Source organism: Notolabrus celidotus, chromosome 1 (genome assembly GCF_009762535.1).
Source record: "Notolabrus celidotus isolate fNotCel1 chromosome 1, fNotCel1.pri, whole genome shotgun sequence".
In the NCBI taxonomy this organism is placed as follows: Eukaryota; Metazoa; Chordata; class Actinopteri; order Labriformes; family Labridae; genus Notolabrus; species Notolabrus celidotus.
Window position 1 is genome coordinate 3,958,389 of NC_048272.1, and position 17,452 is coordinate 3,975,840.

At 39.4% G+C, this 17,452-nt stretch overlaps 1 protein-coding gene across 3 annotated transcripts in view; it reads left to right on the plus strand.

Annotated features, from left to right (window-relative positions):
• Window positions 1-17,452, plus strand: part of LOC117820607 (transmembrane protein 198-like) — a 25,016-nt gene continuing 7,564 nt past the window's right edge. For 2 of the 3 annotated variants that reach the window (XM_034694442.1, XM_034694433.1), the window contains exon 1: window positions 4-539. The gene's annotated coding sequence lies outside the window, so the exon portion shown is untranslated. Of the gene's footprint in view, window positions 540-17,452 lie in introns of all 3 variants that reach the window. The other variant, XM_034694450.1, reaches the window with a different exon arrangement.

Sequence of the window (17,452 nt, forward strand, 5' to 3'; positions counted from 1 at the left end):
CCGGGCTCTTCCAACGGTCCAACTGACGACGCTGCTGGATGGAGATAGAGGGATTGGGGATTGCTTCGGAGGAAGAGGGGGGTTAAGTTTTCCCCCATTGCTGTTTTTTTAAGTGCCATTTACTTCTACAGAGAGAAAGGGATCGGGGAGGCGTGTGAGGAAGAGTGTTTTCCAGAGAGGAGGGAGTTCTTTCGGAGTCACAGAAGAAGAACTTGAACGGTGAACTAAGTTGAGAGGGGGACCCGCGGAGAATGGAAACGAACTAAACCCTCCTCACATCTGTGGACAGTCAGAGCGAGCTTCGCCGTATAGATCATTCTATGGTTCTATGGTTACGAGAAGAACTATGCCGTTTTTGTATTTGTAGTTTAGTGCCGGCTCGTGGGGTTTAGGAAAGGGAGACGTTGGGAAAAGAACCGGTTTTCCCTGGTACCCTACCGCCGCTGCTTTTGTGTCTGTGAACGGTGGGGAGTTTTTCCTGTTTGACAGGGCCGATTGTCAAGAAGAAGTAACGATACAACAAACACACAGGCTCATCGGTAAGTTTCTAAAAACACTTTATTTAGTTTTAAAAATGAAAATCTGTTTCTGTGTCGCAAAAGTTTACACCTCTACACTTCTTCTGGTCACTTTAAACCCACGGGTTTGGTTGTGTGTCAGGGATTCTCTGATCATTTGAATTCAGTCACCTCACGTCGTTTACTGTAAACAAAAGCCTCCAAACAAAAGTAATGATTGATTCAAACAGAGCCGGCCCTAACTTACATGGTGCCCTAGGCAAGTTTCATCGAGTGCCCCTTGTATTGTAATCAACTCCACCAACAACCACATCACATATACACTGAGAGACAACTGACATACAGCTTTTATTTCTTTATTTTAAAATAAACTCCAAAAGAAACCCTGATATTTAACAGGAAAAAATAATACCTTTTCAAAATACATAATATTATAGTATAATAATTTATTTAGTCTTTATATAACACAACCATTTTCACTGTACCTACACTTTAAAAAAAGTAACAGTAATGTATTAAGACATGACCAAGCTGTAACCTCCTGTCTAAAAATACGAGTCCAATGTGGAAGTGCTAAAAACTGCAGTTCATCAGGGATCCACTTGAGGCTGGCTCCAGAAGTACAGGAAGTCACATACACACCAATTTAAAAAAGCCAAAGTCATGAAGGTTTTCTTTGGACTTTTTAGCAGGGACAGGCTGAATTATTTAACTTAAGATATAACACAAGCAAAAGTGTTAAAGGAGTGAAATGTTGACGATTTTAACACTTGGTATAACCCTGTTACCAATATCTGATCGACTACATGAATTATTTAAAGAGTGAAGAGGTTTCAGCAAAAATCAAAGACTAAAATGTTTTGAGTATCCGCCGACTAAAACTAGACTAAAACTATAAAGGGCTGAAAAGACTAAACTGTGACTAAAGCTAACAGGCATTTTCCTCTAAAGACTAAGACTAAATTTAAAATAGCCACCAAAATTAACAATGGTTGTTAAGTTAGAATGAGCCTTTTATCTAAGTAAGAGGGGGTTTCCCTGCATGGAGGCCGCCATCTTGCACAGCCATGACTCTACTGTAGCACAGAACCAAGCGGTAACCTCCGGTCTAAAAATACGAGTCTATTGTGGAAGTGCTAAAAACTGCAGTTCATCAGGGATCCACTTGAGGCTGGCTCCAGAAGTACAGGAAGTAGCATAAACACCAATTCAAAAAAGCCAAAGTCATGAAGGTTTTCTTTGGACTTTTTAGCAGAGCCAGGCTGAATTATTTAGCTTAAGATATTACACAAGCAAAAGTGTTAAAGGAGTGAAATGTTGACGATCTTAACACCTGCTATAACCCTGATACTGACATCTGATCGACTACATTAATTATTTAAAGAGTGAAGATGTTTCAGCAAAAATCAATGACTAAAATGTTTTGAGTTTTCGTCGACTAAAACTAGACTAAAACTATAAAGGGCTGAAAAGACTAAACTGTGACTAAAACTATCAGGCATTTTCCTCTAAAGACTAAGACTACATCTAAAATAGCCGCCAAAATTAACACTGGTTGTTAAGTTAGAATGAGCCTTTTATCTAAGTAAGAGGGGGTTTCCCTGCATGGAGGCCGCCATCTTGCACAACCATGACTCTACTGAAGCACAGAACCAAGCGGTAACCTCCTGTCTAAAAATATGAGTCCAATGCAGAAGTGCTAAAAACTGCAGTTCATCAAGGATCAGCTTGAGGCTGGCTCTGGAAGTACAGGAAGTCACATACACACCAATTCATAAAAGCCGATCTTTACAGCAGAAATAAACATGTTTACAGCCTAGTACAAAAGACGCATGTTGTCTGGATAGCTCATTTCTTGATCGGCACCATAGACTGTAAATAAAAATGGACAGCGTTGCTCCGCCTCTTCCCGTTGTACGGTTCTGAAGCCAAAAAATCCCTCTCCTGGGCGCAGCCATTGTGCAGCCAGAGCCTGTAAAGCAACAGAATTTCTGTGTCACGGCTGTGAATCAAAGCAAACCTGGAAGTAAAATCCAATTTTTTAAACTCTAATAACTAACGAAAAAGAAACTTTTCAGAAAAAAGAGGCCTTGAACACAAAACAGTAAAATACTAACTACATATCACCACAGCATACGGATGTGAGAAACATTCGTACCATGTGTATTTATTTCTTAAAGTTTGACAGTTTTTGACCTATATTGCAGCCAGCCACCAGGGGGCAGACACTCTGCTGAAAGCTTCACTTCCAGCCGAGCGAGATGCACCCCTGATCGGCACACACTGTGAGGGGGGTGGATTTTTTTTCTAACACGGCAATTTCGAAGATATTGAGATTATGAGTCTTCCAATGGGAGGCACAGCTGATTGTGGGAACGCTGTAGCTGTTGGCTAGGAGGCTCAAAGCCCGCCTCTTTACGTCACACTGGCTCGACAGAAGCAATATGGCTGCCGCCGACGATTGGCCTCAAAACAGCTCTTCAGAAACAGATGGGTGATGTCACGGATACTACGTCCATATTTTATACAATCTATGGTGATGAGTGAAAAGACAGAAGCAAAATGCGTATTTAAGCCGTGCCTTCATTTTCTATCTAATTAAGCTAACAGCTTCCAAAGTGTAAAGAAAACAACAAAAACACAACAAAAAAAAGTAAATCATGAACACTTATAGACCTCAAAAACTTCTTTGGAAACCATTTTTTAAAAACCAAAAGTTAATCACAAGCTTTTAAATGTTTACTGGCATCAGTCCTCAATTTAACCCCAAATTTTTATTAGATAAAATAATATTCTTTATCCTATTATCTTCAAATTTCTTCCTCGCTAATTTAGGGTGCAAATGACCCCCCCCCCCACCCTATGGATGGCCGGCGCCCCTAGTATTTGCCTATACTGCCTATGCCACGGGCCAGCCCTGGATTCAACCTTAGATCCTGACTGATCAGTGCCAGGTTCCACAGCTGGGAATTTCAGTGATAATACTTAGCTACCAATCCTGCTTCCATCGCTGTTCCTTGTTTAAACCGTTTTACAGTAAAAGCACACAATGCAACTTCCATTCATCGTTAACAGAAAGAATTATCCAGTATAGAAATGTCTTTATTTGTGCGCACTGAACCAGACACTTCCTGTTGTACTGACCTAAACTGTATACATTGGGTTTCACACACGTTGTGGATAATTGTTGGTACCCTTCAGCTGTAAGCAAAAAAAATTACAATGCTTAGTTGTGGAATCCTGTTACATACATTCTTATGTCAACTCCACATGGTAACCAGTAAACAGACCACTCACTCAAACAGAGCTCCAGTTTCTGCATTCTTATTACCATTCATTGTAGTTTTTAGAAAATATGCAAACTATATGTGGTGCAACATTTTCTTGTCTTCTCTTTGGCACCCGCAGCATGCAGACAGCCCTGGCCCTGTAGTTCTGCTGTGTGATCCAGGCCTCTTGGTTTTTTGGGCAGTATGATGACAACCTACAGGTCCTGTCTTTACTGGGGAGTTCACTCTGTAGTTACACCCCTTCAGTGCACCCCCATTTAACTTGAGATATACTCTGTCAGGCGACACCAGGTGATTTGGCCCCTTTCAAAAGACAGAGGGGGGAAGCCCTTCCCTTTTTTTTGGGAAGAAAAGAGAGCATGGACAGCAGAGAGTGATGAAAGTTAGACTGCACATGTTGTTTTGCTGGCACCACTTAATTAGCATGAACACACAGGTCTCATTTGTGTTTCTTATTGGCTATTAGAATAAACTTGCACCATGCTAACTTACCTTTAACAATGACACACATTTACATTTAATTAATGACCAAATGAAGGAAGGAACACACACTTTAAGCAACTTTCAGGAGAGTTTTTTGGAAGAGAGTGAGTGAAAGCAGTTGACACATGCAGCAATTTAAGACTTCCCATATAGGAGGCCAAGCTTTAATTCAAAGTTTGCATTATATTAGAATCAAAGCTAGATGTACGTTTGCTGTTTCTAAAGTCCACTGATGCTGTTGTGTACAGTCAAAATAAACTTTTACTTCAGAGGTCTTCATAGTTGACTGAGTGAGCACTCCAGCCATGTCAAGCCACATGCTCAGGCCTCCTTCTCAGGCCTCCTGCATCTGTCCATATGCACAGCACATGGTGCAAATCTCCACACTGTTGTTTTTAGCTTTTCGTTATAAACACAAGCAGTGATGAGGAGGATATCTGCTGCTGTTTTCTGCACAAGACTCATAGCTGGCATTCATCTATCGAGTAGAACACTGTGCTCTGTACAACATGACTGACTGCTTTTCTGTTTTTAGTTAATTTAATTAAATTGGGCCAATTCATTTGCATATCTATATGGAATCATATATTTTTCCTTCAGATTCTCTGCCTCATGAATGATGAAAAGTGGGTTTAGTCTAACCTCTCCTCTAAAAAAGAAACCTTTTAAAGTAAGGAAGAAACTAAAAAGACTATTGTAAAGGGGCTAGACGTGATTCATTGTATTTTTGTTTAAAGGCTTTTGCATACTTTTATAGAACACACTGAGCTTCTGGCATCAAATGCAGAAAAATAGAACTGGCATGGCTGAGTGTTGACCTGAGTTTGTGTTGCACTAACAAACAGAAGGAGCTCCCTGGTGCTAGAAAAGCCCCATTGTCATATGAAAACCACATAAAAAAAACGATACCAGTCATTTTCAAACACCCATCCATAGGCTACTTATAGCACTTAAACACTGGTTGTAGTTGCAACATGAGAGTGGCTTTGAGTTTGCTCAGGAAAAGAAGCCCAAGCGTGATATTTTAAGATCGTGAGATCGCTGTAGGAGGTACAATTATTGTCGACTGGAACTCGACAAAGAGGGTTAAATGGCTGCTCTAAATGACAGAGCAGCAGACATATATAGGCACTGCGTGGAGGTCTGAACTGCTACTATGTTCTGACCCCCCCTTATGTTATACAGCAATCCCATCTAAGCGTTATCTAATTTAATCACCGGCTTATTTGATTTTATCTTGGCAGTCTGCCTGAGCCGCTCAATCATTAGTTCAAGCATTTGAAATAGCTTAAAGTTTTGATACATGCTACAATACCAGGCTTAAGATTTCCCCCGGCTCAGTTCTGTCAGAGGTCAGGACAGTCCTGGGAGCAGTCAGGCGTTGGTGACTTCCTCAAAGATTTCTCTGCCCAATGGGTGGTTACTTATAGGGTGCCTACACCAAGCTAGTGTTCATCACCAGCATATATTATCTCATACACAACCATAATGTCATGCTCTCACATATGGACATCAGACTCCCTCCACCACATTGCCTACTAAATGCTACTCTCCACCACAAACCCCTAATAGAGCGTTGTGGGACTGCCCCTCCTTGCTCGGTGCACATACTGTGAACTCCTTCCCGTGCTGCTGGGTCAAAACTCCAACTTACTGCAGCACATACTTTGAACTTCATGGATGAATAATAGTTCTTAGCATGGATTTTAACCATGTTAATGACCATGTGTATACTGGCGTACGTTATGCACGCATGCACCATCAACATGTGACTCTCTTCAAAAGGCTTCACATTGTGTTACTGATCTTTTCATGCCTCACTATAAGTAGCTCTCTGCAGTCTTAAGTTAAAAGGCCTCCATTGTTTACACTTAAGTCAAGCAGGAATGAGATTGAGAGATTACTAGGGTGAAAGTAGCAGGATATCACTTGTAAAATATTAGAAAGAGAATGGCGTCTGTGGTGAGAGGGCAGTTGGTTTGTCTCTAAAATCATTAACCTAGTCGTTTGAGCTTTAAATGATCTGAGATTAGAGGCAGCTTCAGCCCAAGTTTTGCAGCTGCCAGTGAGATTTTGACAGACACATTGTCTCTTTAACAGCTGCTAATCCTGCTGCAACTTTCAAATAGCTATTCAGTTTGGGGACATTTGCAAAAGATGTGAATTTTAATAACTCAGGTTGTGACCCATAACTTGGAAATTCCAAACTTTGCTTTGAGCCAAATTAAGTGGTTTTATAAACAAAGCCAGCTTTACAGGCAAATGCCATCGTTCTGCTCATAATATTGTTTCCATCTTCATCATTCATTATGTTAAGACCAGTGTTAGAGTTTATACACTACCAGTTAAAAGTTTGGACGCACCTTCTCTGCAATGTTTTTTATCTATTTTAAGTATTTTTGACATTGTAGATTAATACTGAAGACATCAAAACTATGAAATGATATAGTTTAGCCATAATATGGATTACAACAGTTGTCAAATAGGGCTATCCATTGTGTACTAACCCTACCTCTGAACAACACAACTGATGGCCTCAAACACATTAAGAAGGCAAGTCATTCTACAAATGAACGCTTGACAAGGCTCATGTTAATTAGAAACCATTCCAGGAGACCACTTCATGAAGCAGACTGAGAGAATACCAAGAGTGTGAAAGCTGTCATGAAGGAAAAAGGGGGCTACTTCACAGAATCTAAAATATAAAACATATTCTGGTTTGTTTAACACTTTAGTGTTAATTAAATAATTCCATATATGTTCTTTCATAGTTTTGATGCCTTCAGTATTAATCTACAGTGTTTACAATAATTAAAATAAATACAAACCCTTGAATGAGAAGGTGTGTACAAACGTTTGACTGGTGATAGAGATGATTTGGGATAATATAGTTTATAGCTAGTAAAAGACTGTAAACGAAGGAGTTACTTACAACCCTGATCAGGGGAAAAAATGTGCCTTCTTGTTGTTCCTGATCACATGTGACCCTGAAATGGAACTCAAGTGAGGTAATGCAATGTGCTGAAAGCTCTTAATACAAGTCATGAACGAGAGCCACGTGCAATAAAGGTTGCCAGACACACATTTCCATGTGATTATTTTGCATGCAAATGAATCCCATGTGTCATTTGTAGTCAACACTGAACAGTCAAAATATCTTCCTGTGTATGCGTGCAGTCATACAACTCTAAGAGAGTGTCTATGTAGAAGGATGAAGCATGATAAAGAGCTCTGGACAGGTTTTAGATTTAGTGTGTGACAGGTGTACCTGATAGTAGAGATATGATAAGCTGGTTGGTAATAAATTAAAATAAATTAGTCATGAACTGGTAAATTACCTGGCTCATTGTGTTTTAAGTATGGCTTCATTGAGCTTAGAGCTACAGTGAATGAATGAGAATTATAAACATCTCAGAGCAATCAATCCAGCCTCAAGTGGATTCTCAATGAACTGCAGTTTATAACACTTCCGCATAGGCTTCATATTTTGAGACCAGAGGTTGCCACTTGGTAGTAAAATGTAAACACTTTAGCAAACTAGGGATGCACCGATCCGATCTTGGTATGGGATATCGGCTAGATCGGACTCAAAAAGATGGATTGGATATCGGTGACAAGGCGCCAATATATCGTGCCGATCCATATGGCAGATCTATTCATCTCAGTTCTATGCTTTTCTGTGTTTACAACAGCTAGGTGCGTCTCCTACGTCATCAGCGCCGGCCGGTCTGTGCATTTTCGCCCGGTGGAGCATGATGGAGGATAACTACAGATGCTCTGCAGTTTAGCTGCATGTCACGCTTCTTTTGCTAACAACTCCGCCGGAAACTTGCAACATGTGCAGCGGTAATGTTTCGACGGATGGCTGTTCGCTAAAAAATATAATGGAATCCCAAAGGAGGAAGTTTATGTGAGCTGTAGCCGACTGCAAAGAAGGAAGAAACCTTCTATTAATAGATTCAATGTGTGAAAAAATGGACAGGTTATTGGATTTAATTGTTCCTGATCCTTGAAATTAAGGGATTCGAGCCTCTGGTTTAGCACTTGGAACCCAGGTACAGTTCACCATCAAGTCAGAAAAGCCTGAAGTTGCCAAAACATGATTCTATCCTCACATTAAGGAATAGAGATTGTTAAATCAATACTGGGATCGGATTGGCTAGTATCGGTATCATACCAAAACCCAGGTATCGATATCGGTATCAGGACCTAAAAAGTAGGATCGGTGCATCCCTACAGCAAACCCATGCACAAACAAGACTGTAAGCAGTTTGAATCACACAAAGATAGTCTTTGACACAATGGAACGTGTTGTATGTGGATTAACCTATGAGCCAGACAGATCACAAGCTGATTTTCATCGCACTGCAAGGCTCCTGTTCCTGTTATTTCCTTAGCATGACCAGATTACTAAGTTATTTGTGTTGACCATGCTAACTTTATGGTGCAGCACAGAGTCCTAGCTCACCCTCCCATGTTTTCCAGACTTAGATTTTCAGTTGAAATCAAATGAGTAGTGTTGCTGAGCTGAAGTGATGTTTCAGTATTGATGATCTTTATGTTGGTGCTTCTGCTCCCTGCCACATACACAAGGGTCAGTTCCTGCTGAAACTTGATGTTCCACTTCCTCATCTGGTCCTAAGCTTCCCCTTCCTGTTACAGGGCAGGATGCTCTATAGCGGCTCATGCCTGTCTCAGTATAATCCACAGTGAAAGCAGATGTTATTGTAATAATGAGCATGCATTTATCCATGCTTATCCAGTTTTATCCTTACACAGTATGGCATCTATTTTAACGACCCCCACTGTGACAGTGTTATTGCCACAGTGCCGCTTGTCTGGACTCCATCAGTCCTTCAGCTGGTCAGGGTGTTCGACTGAGGGTGGTTGGTTTCCTGATTTATGGCTGCAACTGCAAAGGAAGAACTCGGCGCATCTCTCATTCTTGGTAGGGCCGTCCAAGTGAAGTTGTCAGGTCGCCAAGTCATCCAAGCACCAGAAGTCTTTCAGCCTTTCAGCTGTCCCTTGTTGTCAAGACGGAGGAGAACGCAGAACCCTTGGCTGTGTTCATGCACGCCTACCCCTGTTTTTAACACACCCAAATTAGCTATGTGGGAACTCATAGTTGGCCTGGCCTGTTTCTCAGCAGCTGAGCACTCAAGTCTGTGCTGCTTAACCCCCCACTGTGTTTGTTCAGGGGGAGTACACTTATTTGCAAGTTTTCGTTTCAGGGGCAACATGATATTCCAATAGGTCATCTGTAGTTGATCCTTATTGTTTGTTAGACCACAGTCTCAAACTGTTGCCTGCTCAGTGATGTAACTGATACTTCTGGAAACCATTATATGGGCTGTCTCTCTTTGTTCAAATACATCAAATACATTCAAGGGTGTTTGACATTTTTGAAGCTGCTAATGGTTTCATTTAAAATGAGAGTTGCTAAACTTCAGCCTCAGCCGGTCAATGAGCCAGTTTATGACTTTGGTTTAATCCAAAATATCAGAACAGCTATTGAATCTTGGTATCATCAGAAAGTTGACCTTTCTGTCATCATATTAAATACCATTGATGGATATTCAATGATTATGTGCCAATGTAGATACCAGAAATGGTGCACTTCATTCGAACCAGTACATGCATCTGCCTCCAATAATACTTAAAATCTAGTAATACGTTTTGACAATTGTGGCAGTAATGTTAGTCACAGCTCACTAAATAACAGCAATCAGTATTGTCCACCAATATGATGAATATTCTAACCATTATAGGAAGGTACCAGCCATTACTCAAGTCAAGATAACTGAACTGATGTAAGGAAGGAAGAGATGGTAATGGGGTATCTCTATAGATGGTATAAAACATGGATATAGTCTTGGTAACATCACAGTAATGTTGGTTTCTGAGGAGGGGTTTTGACACCAATCATGTTGGTCATACAGCAACCCAGCAACAGTGCCTGCCTCTAAGTCAACTCAGCCCTGGCCCCAATTGTGCATATCTATGGAAAACTCTTAGTCTTTAAATCTTGAAAACACAAGTTGTTTTTTCTTTAAAACCCCACAATTTAGGAAAAGAGTTATTCAGATCCAAACCATTTCATGAACCAAGCATGTTGATTGTGCTGTTAAAATGGTAATTTAAACATGAGTGTTAATGGGGGGGTTCCTAGATTTTTGCGCTTCTACTTTGGCTTCATTTTCAACATTGAGGTTGCTGCTTGGATATCTTTAGCATTCAAGGTCCAGAGAAGGTCATTCTGGTGTCATTGTTAGTTCCACATTTCTTCTGGTACTATGATCAGGTCTAAGCTTAAATATTTTTCTTAATAAATCAAAACCTGAAAGTGTTAAGTGACTTTGTAGTGACCTGGTTCAATAGTATCTGCAAGATATGCTAGCATGGTTGCAGACTCCCAAGTCTTGCTGACTTGTATTTATTAAGTTGCCAGGGACTTTAGCTTTTGGAAATTCAGCTGGGATGGGCAGAGATCTTTTGGGGGCCCTAAGAGAGCTCAGTCATTAAGATAGATGGTTCTGTTTCCAGTTTGGACCCCCTCCCTCCATCACTCACCAGCCCCCTGAAGACAAATACTTGGCACCCATCTAAAAGCAAACACTGGGGGAACTACCAGCTTCCTTGGTGCTCCCAGCCATCTCTATGTGGTCTCCTTTTCTGTCCGCATGGTTTCCTCTCAGTGCCACTAGAGGTCACAGCCATGGGCCTCAGAGTCTTTGTTTGGCCCCATAATGGCTCTATTCTCCCAAGGCAGCAAGTACTTCCTAGCCTGCTAGACATTGGACACCATTGAAACCCACACAGAGGAAACATGAGGCAGATGCACTGAGATATGGGAGTGTGAATGTGGAGTAATTGATGTTAAAGTAGTTAAGAGATATTAACTAGTTCACACTCGTTATCAAAACGTCAACGGTAAACACAAACGTTTTATCTGTTGCAGCATAAAATATAACAAAACATGAGATGTAATAGAAGGGAGGATACTATGTACTCCTTTCATTTCTAAATTAATCCATTATTTTCTATCAAGTATCCTTTTTTGAAATTTATTCATTTAAAAAACTTTGTGCAGAGCTGTATTCAATTATGCTCAAGACAATACTGCAAATGTATTGCATCTGCATTCAGTGGTTCAGACTTTGTTGTCTTTATATATCCAGTAACAAGCACAGTTTCCCCTTCAACAGTACACCACGTAGTGTGCATTAATAATCAACTGTGCAGCAGAAGTCGAGCAGGTTGCTGAAAAAAAAGAAAGTGTTTCATTTCCAAATCCAACCAGGTGGCTCTGGGACTTTCCAGCCACAGCATTAATGACCCAATCAATGACAGTAAGTTAAACCAGCACTGATAGTGTGAAGTTTACTGTATTTACCACAGTCTAGTTCCTTATTTGTTCAAACAGTTCGACATTATGAGCTGAAACCAACACGTAGAGGCAGTCACAGTGAAAAGATCAAAGAGTGATACAATGGACCCAAACAATGAGGTTCCTGTGTCAGTCAGCCTATTTTCTAACCTCCTTTTCTGGGTCACACGCAACCTGGGTCCTGGATTATTGGGCAAGAGTAGCCACTCTAAGACATAAAACGCAAATGTATTAACCCATTCTTTCCTGTATGTTGGTGTGTGGAGAGCATTTCATGCTTTTCGGCCTCCTTCCTGCTCTGTATAAAAGGTACACAGACAGAATGGTGGGAGATGTTGAACCATTAATCCTGTGGGATAGTAACGTAGAGTTAAATATTTATGTTACCTCGTGGAGCTTGTTGTGCTTGTTTGTAGCTGAGTGTGTGTCTGTTTCTGTGCATGTATAATGCCAAATGTGTGTGCGTGTGTGTGTGTGTGTGTGTGTGTGTGTGTGTGTGTGTTTGTGTGTGTTAGACCATGTTTTTGTTTATAAGTCATGCAAAGTCATAAACTGGGGCAGAAACAAGTGGGTGTTGTTTGGTTCAGCAGAGAAAGGCAGATCAATGGCAGGGCTCCTTTACAACTGGATCTCTGTATAAAGTGGATTACACTGTCCTATTCATATCTACACGATATCTAACTGGAGCTTCCGCACTCAAAGAAATAATTTGTTGGGTGAATGTAATTTATTTATTTATTTATTTATTTATTTATTTATTATTTAAAAGGACCATGCATATTAATTAACATTTCTGTAAATATGCCAGAGTTAGCCAAAAGGCTAGTTTACATCCGTAGTCCCTTGCCAGATGTTAAAAAGGCTCCCTAAAAAGATCATGATTAAACAAAGATAAAATTGAGTAAAATAAAATCAAAGTACAAAGGTAGAGGAGAAACCAAAACACAAACAAACAAACAAACAAACAAACAAAAAAAAGAGAAGAAAAGAAAAGTACAAATAGCACCATATGATTAAAAATGACTAAAAGCTACATAAGTACATAATATGACAGTTTTGAGAAAGTGACCATTGACAAAAAATACATGGAGCAAGACAATCAGGAAGCAGCAATGAGAGATTTTAAAGAAGACACATGCAGACACAACAGGACAACATTTAACAGCGATATAACAGTAATAAAATGATGGAAATAATTTCCACCTAATTAAAATGCTTTCATTTAGCATTTTGTTGAACCAACTAATTGTAAATGGGTCATTGACATGACGTGCATATTTTTGAGTTCTGATCCATTATTTTCTTTTGAAACAAACAGTTATTTTTAAGACATACATTAATTAATTCTATAAAACCTGCTTATTTAAAATACAATTTCAGCACACTCAAATATTGAGATTTATTTTATTTTTAAGTATCTCAAACCCTGAAAACGTCAGGTGACGCAACTGTCCGAGCAAGTGAACTGACTTAAAACACTGACTCAAAAAATATTTTAAGAATAATAAATTCATATTAAAACACCATGGCATGATTTTACCTATAAGAGCTTTGAAATAAACATAATTTCATAAATATCAATAGTTTAAAGGCACCTAAGGTTATTTAAAAACTTTTGTCCATCAATTTGCATGTTCTCAAATGTCAGGGTGGCACCACTGTACTCATGGACCTTTTATTTTGAAAGTAAGTAATTATAATGGACTTCAACATATGAAATCATTCAGAGGACCCCGACTAATTGTAATGGCTGAGTTAAAAGGTTTAGATGTCTCTTAAATAATAATAGAAAAGCTTTTATCAACTTATAGGTGGACGGTAACACTTTCCATGTCACGTGGTACAACCAACCTAAAACTATACAATGTATAGTTTATACCTGGCCAATAGAATGCAAAAATCCTAATATATTGTAAATTAGAAATATACTCACAAAATAAAAATGTGTAAAGCACTGTAACCACTCTAAGGGATACTTACTAAAAGTTTCAGTTAGAATAAATGATAGGAAAGTACATATATTTTGACAAATATCTGGTTGCGCCACCTGACATTTTTTGGGTGTTCAAGTTAAAGGCACTATGAGGAGTTTTTAACTGGCTGAGAAACGGACTGAAACTGGTACTGATGCATCATTATGACCCTCAAAAGCAAACAAGACCATCCACAACAACACAGATACCTCCTCTGTTGTCATTTTTAATGCCTGAAACTGTTCTGAAGGGGTAAAAAAAGACGTTTAGCGTACAAGCCTTCTTAAAACACATTATTCCAGACACAGAAATATGCATTCTGGAAATACTTAAAAAAAACAACTTTCTTTGAGGCTTATTTGTTAACGACCCAAATATGTTGAATGAACATAAAGTATTGACGTTACCATTACTTATTTGCAATGTTTGGGTCCAACTTAATTTTGAATGGTACAATAACACTAAGTAATCATGCTGACTGAACAAAACTAAGGCAAGTTCAATCCATCCATTATCTTGACTGCTTATCCCGTTTGGGGTTGTGGGGAGCTGACTTCGGGCGGAAGGCAGACAACTATTCACGCACACACACACACACCTACGGGCATTTTAGAGAGACCAATTAACCTGGTAAGCATGTTTTGGATTATGTGAGGAAGCCGGAGTACCCGGAAAGAACCCATGAATGCACAAGGAGAACATGCAAACTCCACACAGAAAGGCACCTGACTCAAACCCAGAACCTTCTAACTTTGAGGCAACAGCGGTACCCACTGCACCACTGTGCAGCTCATATATACAATCATCATCACCTTTTTATCATGTGAAAATAAACTCTAAAATAGTAATTATTGAGAAAATAAGACATTTTTGACATGTCAAGAATTTTTACATTAAGCAGTTTAAACGTGCCAACTTAGTTTACCTCCAGTTGGTGTCAAGTTTGGAAAAAGACCTTTGAAATAAGTGCTTACTGATTGAGACATTTCTCCACCGTAGATGTCGCACGTTACTGCCACCTTCTGCTCTGGAGAGGTATTGCAGATGGGATTCTACCTAAACCTTTTAGGTTGTGTTGACATAAAGCAATCTTGTAGTTTGAAGGATTTTGCATGTTGTGTTAAAACTACATGATTTGAAAATGTTAAACCACTAAACATGAATTCATATAAAAGAAGCTACATGTTATACTTATGTTGATAAAACAGACACCTATGTTGCTTTTTTTGAGTGTGGAGGTGGAGAGGTCACTCATACAGATGTTGAGAACACACAAAAAACGCTCTGCCAGTTAGTTGTATTAAGACTCTTCTTACCTTAAGATCCCTAACCCGAGCCATCGCTGTGCCCGTGCCCCCTGTGTACATTTACATGAGCCCACCACTCTTTATTGAAGTCAGCTGGTGTTCATATATACATTATAATACTGATTGGTTACAGAGACTTCTCCAAGAAGGATCGTTGACTGAGATAAGTTTAATCATATCTGGGTTTTACTTGCCATTATATCTAGTCTCTGTTTTGTGTTTTTATGATGAATGAGTTAGTTTCCCTCACACAAACTTTAGGGATGTCTTCCAGCTTTTACTTTTACTGTTATTAGGATAGTCCTTTCATGACCTACAGTGTTGAATTTGCTACAGTGTTTGAAAATGAATTGATAGCCAGCCAAGTTGAGATAGATTTATTAGATTTTAAACCAAATAACTTCACTCACATAAAATCATATTACGTAATGTACATTTTGTCTCCCTTTCAGTATTAAAGTTTTAATGCTCAGAATGATGTGACGGACACCAAACTTGAGTCTTGAAACTGTAATCAGAACCATACACATATTAAAGTCATGTCTTCTGCTGTGCTGCTTGTCTTGTCCCTGACAGAAAGCAGAGAAAGAGAGAGATTATAGTGACTGAAGAAGTATAGTGACTAAAGAAGACAAGAAAACTTTCCAACAGCCTCTCATTTTTTCCATGTAAAGTCATTCACAGGCAGGACACACAAAATTACAGAGCTCCTTGTCTGAGAAAGAGAGGCCAAACAAATGAGGCTTGTTTCAGTGTAAGAGAAAGTAGAGTTAAGGAAAGTTCCAGGTGTGGAAGGAGAGGTGCGAGTAGATGAGGTGGAAAGAGAAAGATCTAGAAAGGCACAAAGAGTAAAGGCAGCACTGACTGTTCCCAACTGTTTGTCTCAAGTAGAAAACGTGAGTTTGCTGTAATCGGATCTCAGCTGTGGTGAGCTCATACAAGAGGCCTGCCAGCAGCCTCAGAGAGAGAAGTCCACCCATGATCCTTTAGCCTGCTGCAGCCCTCTGTGGCTCTCCACAGGCCTGCCAGCTTAAATATCACATATGGTTTTAAAAGAGCTCCGGTCTGGGAAGAAGGTGGAGGTGAAATGAAAATATATTGAAGCACGAAATTAAATAAAAGATGACTTTCAAACTTTTAAGACATGAACATTATAATCTGTACCTGCTATACAGTGAGATTCATGTATTTATTATCCATGCCTTTAGATAGATTATAATAAGTATAACTTTATTTGTACATCAGTTATGAAGTCAGTTAAAGGATAGGCAAATAGTAATTGAAATGAGGTAAATGATCAGAGCAGGCTGATAGCAATTAAAACAGGTCAAATAGAAGCAACAAATGCATAAGCAAGATCCAGCAGTTTAATAATAGGAGGTATAAAAACACAGCAAAGTTAAAGGCCAGACAATAAAAGTTTGACCCTGAGCTTTCCTGTCTGAGATCTCCAAGCAGGGAGTTCCACAGCTGTGGGGTTAGAGCTGACCCAGAGGGAGTGAGTAACTGACTGTTTAAGGCTTGATGGACAAGTCATGAAATCTTAAAATCAATTCTATTACTCACAATAATGAAGAGTGACAGCAAGATCAAAAAGTGGCAAGTATCATGTAACGCCACATGCCACTGTGCGTGCCATTGTCATTGGTATGCCAGGAGGTCAGCAGCACAAGTCAATTGCTAGTCCAGTGTGCCAGTCCCTTCAGTGGCATGCCTTAAAAAGTGAGAGGCCACTTCAGACGATCATACCAGTGCTGCCCGTGTCCTATGGTGAATGTGGAAGTTGATAACTGTAATCTTGCTTTATGACACCGGCTGCCATAAATGTGTGCATTTTTCATCTCTATTTATAACCACAGTGTACTGATGCAAATAAAGGAACGTTTCTCTCATCCACAAGCATATTGATCAGTATCCAATCGGGATGAGTCGAACCGCAATGGAATTGAATCGTGATGTTCTTGACAATACCTACCCCATGAAAGAACAAAGCCCCACACGACATCATAGAATATAGATAGATATACTTTATTTCAGACTCATTGGTCCATAACAGCACAAGAGTAATATAAAAGAATAAAAATAAGTCAAATACATGTCCAGCAAGAAATAAAGAGATCATATGACCACAGTTTACACATTCAGTTTGATCAGAGCATGAAAAGGCTTTTGTTCCAATGTTTCCAAAAGCAAGAAAAATACCTTGTGTCACTTAATGTGGGCTGAGTGAGCTCCCTTAAAATTTCATTTTCTGAATCAGCTAAGCAACACATAAATTTATACATCAAATTTCTCAGTACAGCATGAAACATAGGGACATTGTTTGATACAAACATAGAACTTGCACTGGTCCATCTTGGTAGTTTAAATACCAATACAATATAATATATTATAATATAATATATATATAATAACAATATAATAATATACCATGAGGAAATCCTGGATTGGCCCAGCTGTTGGTATTTAACAGCATTAGCTTCTTTAACCCACA